Genomic DNA, 7675 nt, shown 5'->3' on the forward strand with positions numbered 1-7675 from the left:
AATCTCAAGTGAACAATGTTGTTAATTATACAATTAGGCAAGTAAAAGTATTATATCCACTGGGCTAAATAACTAATTCTAATTATTATGAATTAACCAACTAATGCTACTTAGACTAATCAACTAAAATATTGTGGTTTAATAAATTAAGAAGATTTTGGGCAGACGTACCCAACCCTAATTTAGGTGGGGCCAAATACTATCAAAATTTAGAGTGTACATGTGAATTTGTTTTGTTGGAGACTATATTTTAAATTTGAGACATTATTTCCCATTTTTTTCATTGTGATGATCATAGGGACTTGTGAACAACGATTTACACAAAATATCAAGAAATTGACAATGCTACATGGATAAAAAATCGAAATCTTTTTGTTTGGAAGAGACTTAAGCACCCCCTTTCTACTATGTGTGTCCGTGTCAATGTCGATCAAATGATAGTTAAAGCAGACGACGTGGCATGGTGGCAACTACAATATTGTGTGGTGTGAGTGTCCATCAATCGAAACTACAACATTTCAAATCAAATCACGATGCATTAGACAAATTATGGTACAATAGCAAGATATAAGGCCACCAGCTTTGTGAAATTTGGTTATTGTATCCTTTCAATTTCAATTTTGCACTATTTTGCTCAATAAATCTATGTGACCAAATTTTGTACAATCAAATTCTTGTTTATTTGACAAAAAAATAGGTTTATTTATGAATTTAATTAAAATATTAGATACATATATAGTACATGGAAAGTGCATAATATTGTGGTTATATATTTATGATTTTTTATAATTTTTTTATTTTTTTTAGAATTATATATGTAACTAGTGCCTATTTTAATTCAAATTTTAAAAATAATAGAAAGAAAATTCAAATATAAATATAAAAAATGAGGTTAAAGGCTAATAAGTCTTTTAAACTTATCCACTTACTATATTTATAATTTTAATATATAACTAATACATCAAATTATTAATATAACTTTATTTTGGTTGTACAAAATTTGGTTGTTTATCATGCCCTATTTTGCTCGCTTGATAAGATTTTTGTAAGGCTTATATACATACACATAGTTATGTCGAGTTAACCACTATCATGAGATTCATGCTTGTCTTTTCTGCGTTTAATGTGTCCCAATCATGAACTTTACGAAAAAGATAAGGCAGGTTCCAATATGTTAAGAGCATCTTCAACGGCGGACGTCGTGGAAGTCCGACCGGACGTCTGCGGAGTGAAGGAAAAACTGGACAAGGCTCCGTCCCGCGAGGACGTCGGATGGGTTCGATGATCTGACGTCCGCATCAGGGCGTGGTCTGGACGTCTGAGTTAAAATTGATTTTTTTTAAACTCTATAAATACGGCTCGTTGAACTTCATTTCATTCACACCACTTCAGGTTGACAAGTTTCTCTCTCTAAACTCTATTTTCAAGTATATCTAGAATGGTTAGTAGTCGTAGGTGGTAGTGGCTGGGCGCTAGTGATAGTGATAGTGAGAATGAATTGATTCCAGTGGAAGGGGCGATTGATCGATTGCTACGGGCAGAGGCAGCAGGGCGGCGGTACCTGGCCGATCCATCGGCGACATTATGTACCCCGGACTACATTGCGCACATATTCGGTTGTATCGACTACTTCGCCGCAGCCTCGCTTTGGGATGCCTTATTCGCGACGCTTTTAGGATGCATCGTCCGCGTTATGCATATCGTGGGTGCTTTAGAGCAAGATACAGTATTTCGTAGATCGGGAGGATGCTGGCAAACCCGGCACACGCCCTAGTAAGTGCACGCCGCAATTAGGCAACCGGCGTACGAGGCCGGCCGCATGTTCGAGAGTACCTCCACATTGCGAGTCGTCACCATCGAGTGTCTGCGAATGTTTGCGCTGGGCGTTGAGCGATATTCGGGATCGCTTATCTTCGGAGTCCGAGCCCGAAGACCGGCAATGATAAATATGCACGGGTCGTGCACGGGTTCCCTCGGATGTTGGGCCATAGATAGTATGCATTGGAGCTGGAAGAACGCCCGCCCGGAAGGGGATGCACACTTCCTTCAAAGCCAAGCATCCCACGATGATCCTGAAGTCGAGAATGACTCACCTCTGTGGATATGGCATGCTTATTTTGGAGTCGCCGGGTCGAACAACGACCTCAACGTCCCCCCTCGCCCATGTTTAACGATCAATGCAATGGCGTTGGTCCGCATCGCTTGCGCCAACGGCAACCAACACAATATGGGATACTATTTGGCGGACGGGATATACCCAACGGCCCGTCTTTGTGAAGACGGTCAAGCATGCGATCAAACAAAAGAAGTCCTACTTTGCGAGCCGTCAGAGGCACAGCCAAGGATGTTCAGCTGGGCATTTGGTGTGCTCCGAGTCGATGGGCGATGGTGAAGGGTCGTTCACGGATGTGGTATATTCCCAACATTGGCGACATCATGTACGCATGTATCATTTTGCACAACATGATTGTCGAAAGTGAAGGTGACGAACTGACTCAATGGACCAACGAAGATGATCGGTGTCATCCAAGTCACGGTGTGGCCAACGCAAATGTGAACATGGGGTACCATAAAGAGGTTGACGGTTACGCGCATTTGCCATCACGCGGCAAAGAGATGCCCATATTCGACTTCGGAGATATCATCGAAGAGGTTTGGACGCGAGGGTGGACATTGATGTGGTTAATTTTTTTATTGACTATGTAATTTTTTTTCCGAATGTATGGTTTTTTTAATGAAATATTTGCATTTTCCGTTTATTCATGTGTCGAAATTTTAATTCCGTAAATTTTAGTTCCGTAAATTGAATAATTGTGAATTTAATTGCGGGAAGTCCTGTGGAATCCAGTGGGAAGTTTTAGTGGGGAAGTCCTAGTGATGTGGCAGTGGAATGGGAAGTCCTAGTGATGACGTGCAGGAAGTTTTTGTGGGAAGTCCTAGTGGGAAGGGCGCCACCGGAGATGCTCTAAATTTTAGACTCATATCATTGATTTGCAAAATGTCATATCATATTTATTAAATTTCTATGCATGCGAAAAATTATATCATCATAATATGTACAAATGTTGGGTGCATACATAAATACTCTGTTTTCGTCTAACTAGTTTGAAGTTTTCTAAATGGCTCAAAATCAAATTTGTGTAGATTTAGTTCAAATCGAAAAATATCAAACTAATGTGCGTCGATGATCCTAATAAATGGTATCAGAACCCATAATACTCGATTAGGATCGGGTCGGATTACCGAAGTGTCGGCCTTTCATCGTCGACATCGTTATCGGCGGGTTATGACATACGAGACATAATCTTTTTTTCTTTGGAGACGATTTGCCTGAACCATGACTTGACTTGTTTATCCTGTATATTAATTTTTATTTGATAGTCTAATGTCGTGTAGGTTTATTAAATATATAAATGTAATGTGGTGTCAAATAATTGAGGAAACCACTTAAAATATAAAAGTTACGGTACAATATAACTTTTCAAACGTAATACAATTAAATTCAAAATATAAGAGATTAACACGAAAAATGCTACAAAAAGAAATACAGGAAATCTAAAAACAGCCACGTAGTCAAGAAAACCATGTAGTCAAGTTGTTAGTCAAGTTGTGGAAGACCTCTTTTGGCTTAGGATATGATGACCTAGGGGGAAATGAGTTCAAAATTGTCCAGGCTACAATCGATCGGAAGGGCCCGAAAGTGTCAAGCTTGCCTCATGAGAAGTCCCCTGTAGTCTCGTTTTAAAAAGGTGTTTTTTATGCAAATCCATTGTTAACTCGGCAAGTCAACTTTCTTTGATTATCCAAAACCCCTTGAAAAATTTTTCCTGTAAAAACCACAACGGAAAAACCCCAACACACTAGTTTCTTGATGAAAAGTAGAGAGGGATTTCTTGGAAAAAAAAGTTATTATCTTTATTGTTTAAATTTTCGACTCAAGAACAAAACCAGTTGTTATAGGGAAAAAAATTGTTGCCCTTTTTAAAGCGAATAAAGAAAAATCTTGACCCTAAATTGGTATATTCTAACTAAATGAACCAATTCAAGGCGGGTTTCGGATGCTTCTTTCTTTTTACCCTCTTTCTTTTTAAAATCGGGCGAAATGTGGCCCTTTTAAAACATGTTCCACAGTACAAAACCCCTCCTTTCGGCAAACCTTGATCAATGCCTTTGAATGATAAAATTTTTCTCTTTTAGAGACTTTGTAATTTTTTCCCCCGACTAGATTGTGAAAAGTGTCAATCTTGCCCACCAAAAACTCTTCCCTTTTTTTGGGCCCACGATAAAATGCGGTGTGACATTTGTGTTTTCTTAAAAATGAAAATATTGTTTTTACCCCAAACAAAATTTGTTGTTGTCCAATGTACCCCCAAAATTTTCTCGACCCAAAAAAAAAGTGCAAAAATCACACCTTGAATCCGAAACTCTTTTTAAAACTTTTGTGAGAGCCTTTATTAAAACCCAATTTTGTTAAAATGACAACACTTTAGATCGACTTTCGGTGATCACGGTTCAAACATGGTAAAGGAAAGAGTTTGGGACTTTCTATTGTCTAGATTAGTAGCATAGTACGCTCACGGTAGCCCCCCCCTTTAATTTTCCCCTTTTCCCCCCTTACCCACGGCCTTTTGAAAAAAATTTCCCCAGGCCCTGAACCCCCCTTTATATCTTAGAACCCATTTAAAGATCTTTCCCAATGCCCCTTTTCCCGGGATCGGCCATGAAACCCTTGCAAATGCGATATAACATGAGCCAAGTGGGGCCCTAGTCCCAGATCATAATGTTCATTATGCTTCCAACCCACTAGCATAAGGAATGGGCTAAATCCCCTTGTCTTTTTTTAGATTTAGGAGCCTCCTCCTTTAATAGCAAAAACTTTGTAAAAGAGGAGTTGAACCTCTTTAGAACCTTCTCAATGTAATAAATGCGAGTCCCCAACCCCGGTTTTTAGGCCTTTTTGTCTGTGGATGTTAATCCCCATAATCTTTTTTTAACCTTGGACCCCTTCATTTCAAAACTAAAACATGGATCTGTTTTATTTTTCTTTATCTCGGCCTAGATGGTCCGGGAAGGAGATATCATCTACTAAAGCAACAAATAGGGTCGGAGTGTTGCCTTTCTTCTTTATGTAGATCAAACATCAAACTTAGACCTTGAAAACCCAAACTTTTTAAAAACTGCTCATCAAATATTTTGTTCCACTACCCCAAAGGGCTTTCTTTAGTCCACGGGGGTTCTTTTAAACAAACGGGACCTTGTTTTTTATCTCCAACCTTAACTTTTCCCTGGGTTGATTCATGAAAATAGTTTCCTCAAGATCACCATTGAAAAGGGGGCTTTAAAATCAAATTTTTTGCAATTCCCAAACTAATTGATTTACCACGGCAAAATTCGATAAATTTGTTTTCCGGGGCAAACACCTCTTGGGGGGGCCCCAAAACCCTTTTTTTGTAAAACCCCCAGCCCAAAAAGAGCTTTGAACTTAATTCGATCTTTTTTATGGGTTTTAATCTTTTTTTTGAACATCCGTTTTAGTTTACTAATCTCCTTTCCTTCCCATTAGATTTTAATTTTAGATTTATCCACCAAAATCAAAAATTTTTTTTTTGAGTAAAGACTCGATTTCTTCATTCATAGCTTTAAACCATTTTTTTTTTTTTTTTGCTTCTCATAGGGTTCCTCATTTAAATAAGAGGATTTAGTGAGCCTTTTCTCCCGGGGCCTGAAAAACATAGTAGACTTCATCGGGGAATTTTAAAAAAGGGGGGCTCCACCCCCTTTTCCCTTTTTTCTTTAGAAACCCCTATTTCGACCTTGTGGGGTGGAGGCTTAGTATTCCCCCCCCTTTGAATCACCATCATTTTTTCGGGAAAACCCCTTTTTTTGAACCCCAAAATCCCCGGCCTCTTGGCTTAGCCTCAAAGACTCCACCTTGAAGAAATCATATCGGGGTCCATCGGTTTTCTTTTCCCTCTATTCAAATAAGGCATTTGGTTCTCAAGAAAGACCACATCTCTAAAGGGTGTTTAAACTTTTTTTTTCATTTAAACCCAGGCACATCCCTTTCCCCCCTTTGATAACCCACCATAATGCGGCTTCCCAGCCTCAAGCCTCATCTAGCATGAGCATATCCGTAAACCCCAAAAACTTTTTATTTAGAGTAATCCTTTTAGCCCCACACCACATATAATCGGGGGCTCGGACTTAAGAGGCTGTTGTAGGACACTTATGATGAGATAGGCGGCGGTTATCGCCTCACCCTAGAATCTGCGCTCAAACTAGAACCAGAAATAGACACCTAACTCTCTCAAGAATAGTTCTATTCATCCTCTCGCAACCCCATTTGTTGGGGGTTGCAAGGGCTGATCGTGCTCTTCATACCTTCTCCTTGCAAAAGCAGATCAAACTCGGAGGATAGATACTCTAAGCCATTGTAACCCCAAGACATTTCACACTCTTCCCTTCTCTAACTCCACCTCCTTACACCACATTTTGAACTTAGTAAAGGTCTACGACTTCTCCTTAAGAATGTAGACCCAAGCTTTCTAGTATAGTCATCAATAATAGAAAGATAATATCTCCTCCACCATGAACTAAGCGGTGAGGGCCCCAAAGATCACTATGTATGTAGTCAAGAGGTGCCTCAGTTAGTGGATACCTATAGGATAGGGAGCCTTCTTTGCCTTTCCAAGAATACTGCTTACAGGGATCCATCTTGTTGCTGTATCTCCGGGATCGAGACCTTTCTTTACTAGCTCTTTCATCTTCCTTCACTGGATGGCCTAATCTCATGTGCCACGACCTCAAGCTTTCATCGGTCATTGCATTACTCTTACCATCAACAACCCTAGCAGTGAGATAATAAAGAATATGATCTACGTCATCCTCCATTATAACTTGATCCACGGACCTCACAAACATCTTTCCCGATTAAGCAATATATTGAAGCCTTTTACGCTCCGGCATTCCGGAGATATTAAATTTCTTTTACCACTAGAATAAACCTTACACAATAAGAATATGGATAGAACCATCTTGTAGGCACAATTTCACTTTATCCCCTTATCATCGCGGAAATTGTTGTTGCCAAGAAACACGAGTCCTTACGCTCTTGAAGCTCATGGAACCAACTCTTGTTGGGCATATGAAATTGCACCGAGTCCATAATCCACCTCGATTGACCCCTTCCATCTACTCATTCGGAAGTTGGGCGGGAAGATCTACACTCTCCACACAAGCGAAGTATTCGGCCCTTTCCTTCAGAGGCTTGCTTCTCTTCCATGCAAAACAGTCCTTCTTGAGATACCTAGGCTTCTGCACCGGTGGCGAATCTGGTTTCCTTTTGAGTATCGAGCGGAGGTTTTAGGATCATCATATTTCTTTTTGAACTTGTTTTTGAACTTCTTAACATTCGGTGCCTCTCTGCTTGCATATCCCCTTTGTTTGGTACTTTCGGAGCTCTTTGGCCTAAAATGTGAATACACCTGTATAGGTGATTGACTTATCTCTTGCCATAAATGATGGCATCACGAGTTGATCATATGAGCGGAAAACATTGAGTGTCAAGATAGCCTTATCTTCATCGAAATCTTGACATCCACGGAACCAAGATCATCCATAATCTTGTTGAACTCGTCGTGATGGATCTATTTGCAGCAAAAATGTAGGAGTAGAG

This window comes from Salvia hispanica, chromosome 1 (assembly GCF_023119035.1).
Source record: "Salvia hispanica cultivar TCC Black 2014 chromosome 1, UniMelb_Shisp_WGS_1.0, whole genome shotgun sequence".
NCBI classification, from domain to species: Eukaryota; Viridiplantae; Streptophyta; class Magnoliopsida; order Lamiales; family Lamiaceae; genus Salvia; species Salvia hispanica.